Source organism: Bos taurus, chromosome 11 (assembly GCF_002263795.3).
Source record: "Bos taurus isolate L1 Dominette 01449 registration number 42190680 breed Hereford chromosome 11, ARS-UCD2.0, whole genome shotgun sequence".
NCBI lineage: Eukaryota > Metazoa > Chordata > Mammalia > Artiodactyla > Bovidae > Bos > Bos taurus.
Window position 1 is genome coordinate 65,267,285 of NC_037338.1, and position 9,827 is coordinate 65,277,111.

A 9,827-nucleotide genomic window follows, 5' to 3' on the forward strand; every position below is an offset into this window, starting at 1 on the left:
CCTGAAAATGATTGTAAGTTCTTAAGAAATAGCACTAGCACATAAGAAACTTACAGTTTCAAGGCATTTTTCAGTGTGGCCTTATAACCTCAATTAAGGTTATAATGTTGTCTAGCAGAATGATTTGAGTTAGAGGTATTTGCATGAAACAAAGTTGCATGTCATTTATCTCAGTTGCTAACACCTTAAGTCTCAGTGCAGATCCTGGGTCATCATGAAGGTGCATGGTATATTTTGACTGAATAGACAAATAAAAGCAATATAATCCCAAAGTATGCAGAAAAGAAGGATATACCAGTTAGGATAGGATGATATATCAATTTTATTTGATGGCTAGTAACAGAATCCCAATTCTAGAGGATAAATCTAACAAGCATTTATTCTTTTCTGCAATAGTGGTTCAGAGATACGCAGTCCAGGGCTGTTTGGTGGCTCTCTGAAATCACTAGAACTCAAGATTCTATTTTTCTGCTTCACAACACATGGCTTTCATCTTCAAGGACAACTAATTTTCCCAGATGGTAGAGGAAATTCTAGCCATTATTACTAACTTCTAGAAAAAGGAAGGGAGGTGGTAATTCTTCTTTAATAGACTTTTCCTTTTAAGTGACATTTTCTAAAGACCCACACAACACTTGTATATTTCATTCATTATACTGAATATCCAGGGAGGCTGGAAAAAGTAGGCGGTATCTCAGATGCTAATGTCTGCAGGTAAAATCAGGTTTTGGATCACAAGGAAGAAGGAGAAACTGGGTGGCAACCTGCTCTCCTAATCACGTTGGGCCTCCGTGTTTCTTTTATGATTATCATTCCTCTTGTTCTTGCCACCAAAGTTGAGTAATAATTAAGAGTTTATGAAGCACACTTCTAGGTGTGGCCTTTTAACCACTCAGGTATTTTATTTCACAATAAATATTTGGCAGACATCAAGCAGATAGAAAAGGAAGTGGTTACACCTAGAGGAAACTAACAACACTGAATTCCAATTTACAGATTCCCTCTTTTGCATTGCAAAGAATACTAGTCAAAGACCACTGTTAAAAACAAACAAACAAACATGGTCCACGTGATTTTATTTTTGTTGTATATTTCTTAAGACAAATGGGTTATTGCCAAGAGCTAGTAAATCTTTCTTCTTACAGGGGACTGGAATGCAAAAGTAGGAAGTCAAGAAACACCTGGATTAACAGGCAAATTTGGCCTTGGAGTACAGAATGAAGCAGGGCAAAGGCAAATAGAGGTTTGCCAAGAGAACACACTGGTCATAGCAAACACCCTCTTCCAACAACACAAGAGAAGACTCTACACATGGACATCACCAGATGGTCAACACCAAAATCAGATTGATTATATTCTTTGCAGCCAAAGATGGAAAAGCTCTATACAGTCAGCAAAAACAAGACTGGAAGCTGACTGTGGCTCAGATCATGAACTCCTTCTTGCCAAATTCAGACTGAAATTGAAGAAAGTAGGGAAAACCACTAGACCATTCAGGTATGACCTAAATCAAATCCCTTATGATTATACAGTGGAAGTGAGATTATACAGTGGAAGGGACTAGATCTAATAGACAGAGTGCTTGATGAACTATGGATGGAGGTTCATGACATTGTACAGGAGACAGGAATCAAGACCATCCCCAAGAAAAAGAAATGCAAAAAAGCAAAATGGCTGTCTGAGGAGGCCTTATAAATAGTTGAGAAAAGATAAGGAGCAAAAAGCAAAGGAGAAACAGAAAGATATACCCATTCGAATGCAGAGTTCCAAAGAATAGCAAGGAGAGGTAAGAAAGCCTTCTTCAGCGATCAATGCAGAAAAATAGAGGAAAACAATAGAATGGGAAAGACTAGAGATCTCTTCAAGAAAATTAGAGCTATCAAGGGAACATTTCATGCAAAGATGGGCTCGATAAAGGACAGAAATGGTAGGGATCTAACAGAAGCAGAAGATATTAAGAAGAGGTGGCAAGAATACACAGAAGAACTATACAAAAAAAAGATCTTCATGACCCAGATAATCACGATGGTGTGATCACTCACGTAGATAGAGCCAGACACCCTGGAATGTGAAATCAAGAGGGCCTTAGGAAGCATCACTATGAACAAAGCTAGTGGAGGTGATGGAATTCCAGTTGAGCTATTTCAAATCCTGAAAGATGACACTGTGAAAGTGCTGCACTCAGTATGCCAGTAAATATGGAAAACTCCGCAGCGGCCACAGGACTGGAAAAGATCAGTTTTCATTCCAATCCCAAAGAAAAGCAATGCCAAAGAATGCTCAAACTACCACATAATTGCACTCATCTCACACACTAGTAAAGTAATGCTTAAAATGAAGGAGGAGATTGAAAAAGTTGGCTTAAATCTCAACATTCAGAAAACTAAGTCATGGTATCCGGTCCCATCACTTCATGGCAGATAGAATGGGAAACAGTGGAAACATTGGCTGACTTTATTTTTCTGGGCTCCAAAATCACTGCAGATGGTGATTGCAGCAATGAAATTAAAAGATGCTTACTCCTTGGAAGGAAAGTTTTGACCAAACTAGACAGCATGTTAAAAAGCAGAGACTTTACTTTGTCAACAAAGGTCCATCTAGTCAAGGCTATGGTTTTTCCAGTGGTCATGTATGGATGTGAGAGTTGGACTGTGAAGAAAGCTCAGTGGTGAAGAATTGATGCTTTTGAACTGTGGTGTTGGAGAAGACTCTTGAAAGTCCCTTGGACTGCAAGGAGATCCAACCAGTCCATCCTAAAGGAGATCAGTTCTGGGTGTTCATTGGAAGGACTGATGTTGAAGCTGAAACTCCAATACTTTGGCCACCTGATGCAAAGAGCTGACTCATTTGAAAAGACCCTGATGCTGGGAAAGATTGAGGGCAGGAGGAGAAGGGGGCGACAGAGGATGAGATGGTTGGATGGCATCATCGACTCGATGGACATGGGTTTGGGTGGACTCCTGGAGCTGGTGATGGACAGGGAGGCCTGGCGTGCTGTGAAGAGGAGCAAAGAGTCAAAGAGAAGTGAAGGGGTTGCAAAGAGTCAGATATGACTGAGTGACTCAACTGAACTGAAGAAATCTTTTGCTAGATGGAGATTTTTTGACACAATAATGTTTGTTTTGATGAAATTTGACCTATATTGTATTTCTTTACGTCTGTTGCTAATTTTCAGTAGGGCTGTGGTTCTCAAATTTTTTTACATGGAGAAATCCTTTGTTAGAACAAACTCTAGCAGAAGCATACAAATAAAGCAGATAAAATTGATGTGGCTCTAGGTGAAGGATTATGAGTATAAATAACCTACAAACTTCACAAGCTCATCCAGTTTCCTATCACCACCCTCTATTTTAAGGCACACATAACATGTTTGGGCCATGGTTTAAGATGTTGTCAATGATTTGTTTTTAGTAAGATTTAAAGGTATCTAGTCAAGAATAAGTAAAAGTCCTGGAAAATATTCTCTTCCACCAGATCTATGAAATGACCACTTAAATCTTCCAATTTGTACATCAGTTAGGAATCTGAGAAACAGTAGCAATTGGTGTTTTTAAATAGTGTCTTGGCTTGAAAAACAGAAGTTAATCAACTGCTGAGGCTTTGCTGTTGTAAAATCTTATTATGGCAAGGAAATACAGTCCTTCACTGCACTATTAAAATCCACACACATTCATTCTAACGGGAGAGAAATTACTATGTTTATCACTCTTTGAAGAAGCAGTTTTTAAGAAAATGGATAGTTTTGTTGTTGCTTTATGCTTTACTTATCACATCTATAACTAAACATTGTGGAATTCATCAAAAAAAAAATCCGAAGTTCTTTCATTAACAAGAAACATTTTTAAGAAAAAAATGCACTTATTTGGAAATAAGATCATCAGAGAAACCACCATTTTTTTATTATTGCAAAATAGATGCTATGTGATTTTTTTTTTTTTTTAAGAAAGAAAGAAAGAATATGGGCACAGGAAGCTTTAGGAGTCAATCTGGCTTTTTGTTAAAACCAAAGAAGGACCTACCAAGGAAAGAGTAAAGTTATTGTTTAAAAAGCTGTTTTATATTCAAGACAATTATTAAACTTATTTATGTATTTGTTTTTGTTTAGTCACTCAGCAATGTCTGACTCTTAGAGACCCCATGGACTGCAGCATGCCAGGCTCCTCTGCATGGGATTGTCCAGGCAAGAAAACTGGAGTGGATTGCTGTTTCCTCCTGCAGGTAATCTTCCAGACCCAAGAATCGAACTCATGTCTCCAGTTTTGCAGGTGGATTCTTTATCACTGAGACACTAGGATATGCCTACATTTACATTATTGTACAAATTAGTGGTGTTTAAAAGAAGTTTTGCCTTCTCAGAGGTATTTTAGATATGTGTGGGGGTGGGTTTGAACTGTGAAAATATTTGGCATGTGCTTCTGGCAGCAATCAGATGGGAGTCAGGAATGTGGTATGCTCTACAATATGCTGGAGAGTCCTACAGAAAATGCCATTGGCCATGACCTGCAGGACGTCTAGGCAATGCACTAGACACCTCCTCTGTTACACATATTAATGTTAAGTACAAAGCATTTTTTGCATGGTTTTAACATATACTGACACTAAACTGGTCATAGCAAACACCCTTTTCCAACAACACAAGAGAAGACTCTATATATGGACATCACCAGATGGTCAACACCAAAATCAGTTTGATTATATTCTTTGCAGCCAAAGATGGAGAAGCTCTATACAGTCAGCAAAAACAAGACCAGAAGCTGACTGTGGCTCAGATCATGAACTCCTTATTGCGAAATTTAGACTTAAATTGAAGAAAGTAGGGAAAACCACTAGACCATTGAGGTATGACCTAAATCAAATCCCTTATGATTATACAGTAGAAGTGAGAAATAGATTTAAGGGCCTAGATCTGATAGATAGAGTGCCTGATGAACTATGGAATGAGGTTCGTGACATTGTACAAGAGACAGGGATCAAGACCATCCCCATGGAAAAGAAATGCAAAAAAGCAAAATGGCTGTGTGAGGAGGCCTTACAAATAGCTGTGAAAGAAGAGAAGTGAAAAGCAAAGGAGAAAAGGGAAGATATAAGCATTTGAATGCAGAGTTCCAAACAATAGCTAGAAGAGATAAGAAAGCCTTCTTCAGTGATCAATGCAAAGAAATAGAGGAAAACAACAGAATGGGAAAGACTAGAGATCTCTTCAAGAAAATCAGAGCTACCAAGGGAACATTTCATGCAAAGATGGGCTCGATAAAGGACAGAAATGGTATGGACCTAACAGAAGCAGAAGATATTAAGAAGAGATGGCAAGAATACACAGAAGAACTGTACAAAAAAGTCTTCACGACCCAGATAATCACGATGGTGTGATCACTCACCTAGAGCCAGACATCCTGGAATGTGAAGTCAAGTGGGCCTTAGAAAGCATCACTACAAACAAGGCTAGCGGAGGTGATGGAATTCCAGTTGAGCTCTTTCAAATCCTGAAAGATGATGCTGTGAAAGTACTGCACTCAATATGCCAGCAAATTTGGAAAGCTCAGCAGTGGCCACAGGACTGGAAAAGGTCAGTTTTCATCCCAATCCCAAAGAAAGGTAATGCCAAAGAATGCTCAAACTACTGCACAATTGCACTCATCTCACACGCTAGTAAAGTAATGCTCAAAATTCTCCAAGCCAGGCTTCAGCAATGTGAACCATGAACTTCCTGATGTTCAAGCTGGTTTTAGAAATGGCAGAGGAACCAGAGATCAAATTGCCAACATCTGCTGGATCATGGAAAAGCAAGAGAGTTCCATAAATATATCTATTTCTGCTTTATTGACTATGCCAAAGTCTTTGACTCTGTGGATCACAATAAACTGTGGAAAATTCTGAAAGAGTTGGGAATACCAGACCACCTGATGTGCCTCTTGAGAAATTTGTATGCAGGTCAGGAAGCAACAGTTAGAACTGGACATGGAACAACAGACTGGTTTCAAATAGGAAAAGGAGTACGTCAAGGCTGTATATTGTCACCCTGCTTATTTAACTTATATGCAGAGTACATCATGAGAAACACTGGACTGGAAGAAACACAAGCTGGAATCAAGATTGCCGGGAGAAATATCAACAACCTCAGATATGCAGATGACACCACCCTTATGGCAGAAAGTGAAGAGGAGCTCAAAAGCCTCTTGATGAAAGTGAAAGTGGAGAGTGAAAAAGTTGGCTTAAAGCTCAACACTCAGAAAACAAAGATCATGGCATCCGGTTCCATCACTTCATGGGAAATAGATGGGGAAACAGTGTCACACTTTGTTTTTTGGGGCTCCAAAATCACTGCAGATGGTGACTGCAGCCATGAAATTAAAAGACACTTACTCCTTGGAAGAAAAGTTATGACCAACCAAGATAGCATATTCAAAAGCAGAGACATTACTTTGCCAACAAAGGTTCATCTAGTCAAGGCTATGGTTTTTCCTTTTGTCATGTATGGATGTGAGAGTTGGACTGTGAAGAAGGCTGAGCGCCGAAGAATTGATGCTTTTGAAGTGTTGTGTTGGAGAAGACTCTTGAGAGTCCCTTGGACTGCAAGGAGATCCAACCAGTCCATCCTGAAGGAGATCAGCCCTGGGATTTCTTTGGAAGGAATGATGCTGAAGCTGAAACTCCAGTACTTTGGCCACCTCATGTGAAGAGTTGACTCATTGGAAAAGATTCTGATGCTGGGAGGGATTGGGGGCAGGAGGAGAAGGGGATGACAGAGGATGAGATGGCTGGATGGCATCACTGACTCGATGGACGTGAGTCTGGGTGAACTCCGGGAGTTGGTGATGGACAGGGAGGCCTGGCGTGCTGCGATTCATGGGGTCGCAAAGAGTCGGACATGACTGAGCGACTGAACTGATACTAAAATTAGTGGAAGATTCTATTTTATCATAGTTTGTTCCAAGTTTATCAAGATTTGATCATCATTTCAGAAAGTCATATCTTTGGCAGCAAAATCATTTATGGTACCTGCACCACCTGCAGGTCTCCGTAGGTAGCATACTTAGTGGTGATTCAGTGAGAAGTCCAAACACCTTCCAGTGTCCTTGTCTCTTAGTTTCACAAACTGAATTATAGATAATTTTCTTATAAACTATTATGCTTTTATTTCTCCTTTACGTTTAGTCAGGGATGCATATAATTCATATGGATTTCATTTCTAGATAATAAAAGTGGTTATAAGAAGTAGATGTTGGTTCTGTTAAAATTGCAGACTATTAGCCCAGGGCTTCTCAACCCTGGCAGCATGGATATTTTGGGTCGGATTATTATTTGTTGTGAGGATCTATCCTGTGTTTTGTAGGATCCTTAGCAGCATTCTTGGCTTCCACTTACTGGATGCTAGGGATATTCCCCTGATATACACCCAAGTTATAACAACCAAAAATTTCTTAAGACAGTGCCAGATATGCCGTGGGGGACAAAAACCATCACTAGTTGTGAACCATTGCATTAGTGTAAGTTATAAGAGTTTTAAAACTGTCAGATGTGCTGCTTTTTCTGGCTCACCATTACTTATTTTTATTGAATTTTTCCCCAACTGCTTATAGATTTTAAAATTTATTGTTTTTTAAATTGAAGTATAATTCATTTACAATGTTGTTTTAGTTCCTGATGTACAGCAATGTGATTCATAAATATATAAAATATGTATTCTTTTTCAGATTCCTTTCCATTATAATTTATTATGATGATGGTGGTTTAGTTGCTAAGTTGTGTCCAACTCTTGCAACCCCGTGGACTGTAGCCAGATCCTCTGTCAATGGGATTTTCCAGGCAAGAATACTGGAGTGGTCTGCCATTTCCTTCTCCAAGGGATGTTCTCGACCCAGGAATTGAACACGGGTCTCCTGCATTGCAGGCAGATTCTTTACCACTGAGCTACCAGGGATATTGAATATAGTTCCTGTGCTATACAGTAGGACCTTGTTGCTTGTCTATTTCATATAGTTTGTTTCTACTAATCCAAAACTCCTAATTTATCTCACCCTCTCTTCTTTTTCCCCTTTGGTAGCCATAAGTTTATTTCTTTATGTGTATGAATCTGTTTCTATTTTGTGAGCTGGTTAGATAGCATCACCAACTCAATGGACAGGAGTGTGATCAAACTCCAGGAGACAGTGAAGGACAGGGAAGCCTAGCATGCTGCAGTCCACAGGGTCACAAAGAGTTGGACACACCTTAGCAACTGAACAACAATTAATAAATAAGCTAATCTGTATCATTTTTTAGATTCTGCATATATGTGATATCACATGATATTTCTTTGGTGACTTACTTCACTTAGCATGATAATCTCTAGGTCCATCCATGACGCTGCCCAGGGCACTATTTCATTCTTCAAATGGCTTAGTAGTATTCCATTATATACATATACGTCACATCGTTATTCATTCATCTAGAGATGGACGCATCGGTTGCTTCCATGTTCACTATTGTGAATAGCGCTGCAGTGAACTGCGGGGCACGTACCACTACTTACTGATGAACATCTTCCCTGTGTTCTTTAAAACTGCTGTTTGTAGTTCTTTGGTGCAGACCCTGTCCCAGTTTCCCCCAGTAGTTTGTCATGACTGTGCTAGCTATTGCTTCTTTCCAAACTTTTGGATTTTGTTTCTGTTTTAGGAGGAAGGAAACTGAACTTGGAAAGGCTGAGTTTTATCCCGGTTTTGCCATAGTTTATTTATGTGACCTTGGGCAAATCGTTTCACCACTCTGTGTCTCAACTTCATCTGTGAAGTGAGGAATTGGGCTAGAAAATCAGAGGTTCCTTCATCTCTCAAAATCTTCGATTAATTATTCTCTGACTCATCTCTTAAAAAAACCTGTTTAACTGTTGGCAATTCTACATGTGATTTGGCAGAAGACATCCCAAACATGCTGAGAAATTATGAGTTTAAAGACAGTGATATTCATGAAAAATATCATCACTCAGAGAATTTTAAAATAGTCCAATAGTAAGTTAGCAAAACAAATTAATGTAGCTTAAAAAATCTAAAATTTAAAAAAAAATCTTCTTTTTAAAGAACCTTGCTCTGAAATAGAACAAAAACACTCATTAAAATATTAACAAACTTATACACTTGGACCTTCTGAGGGAGCAAGAAAGAGTCAGTAATTTGGCCCATGATCTGGACTGATGAGGACAAAAATCTTTGAGTCTTTTGAAGACTCAAAATGACATTAGTATCTATATTGATGACTCTTCCTCTAAAAGGCCAAGCTGTATGGATGATCAATGAAAAAGTCATCAGGTCATATACTGTTTCTCTCAAATGACTAAATACCTGGATATTTGGAGATAGAGGGAACAATTAATTGGCTGAATTTTCACTTTTTTTTTTTTTTCCCAGTGTCATGGACAAGAGAAAGATGGAATTCACTTTATAGTGTTGGTAACAAGCACCTCTACATCTGGGTTCTCAATTATGGATATTCCCTATTTTTCCTCTCATTATGTAAAAAGGCTGTAACAGCATTCTATTGGCCGACAGTGATGATAGCTCAGAATTAAAGGCCAAATTTTAAAGGCATTGCAATCCCATTGAAGGGGAAGGAAACTTACTAAACACCCAGTATTTGTCAGGTGTATATTACTTCCAATTCTCAGAATGGCTTATGACATAAGCATTGCGATTCTTATTTAGGGATGAAGAAACCTAGTCTTTAAGATGACCTGTCCAAGATCAGCTAATTACAAAAGGGAGCATGAATCCTTCTGATTCAAATATCCCCACTCTTTCCCCTGAGCTCCTACGGTATCCTTATGTTAGCTGAAGGTGGTTACCAGGGTTAGC

General features: G+C 38.9%; 1 long non-coding RNA gene across 1 annotated transcript in view; it reads left to right on the forward strand.

The window, feature by feature from the left end:
* Positions 1-9,827, forward strand: part of LOC132346596 (uncharacterized) — a 49,749-nt gene that overhangs the window by 23,040 nt on the left and 16,882 nt on the right. The window contains exon 2 of the long non-coding RNA XR_009496477.1: positions 4,106-4,218. This is a non-coding gene — a long non-coding RNA (uncharacterized lncRNA). The remainder of the gene's footprint in view (positions 1-4,105; positions 4,219-9,827) is intronic.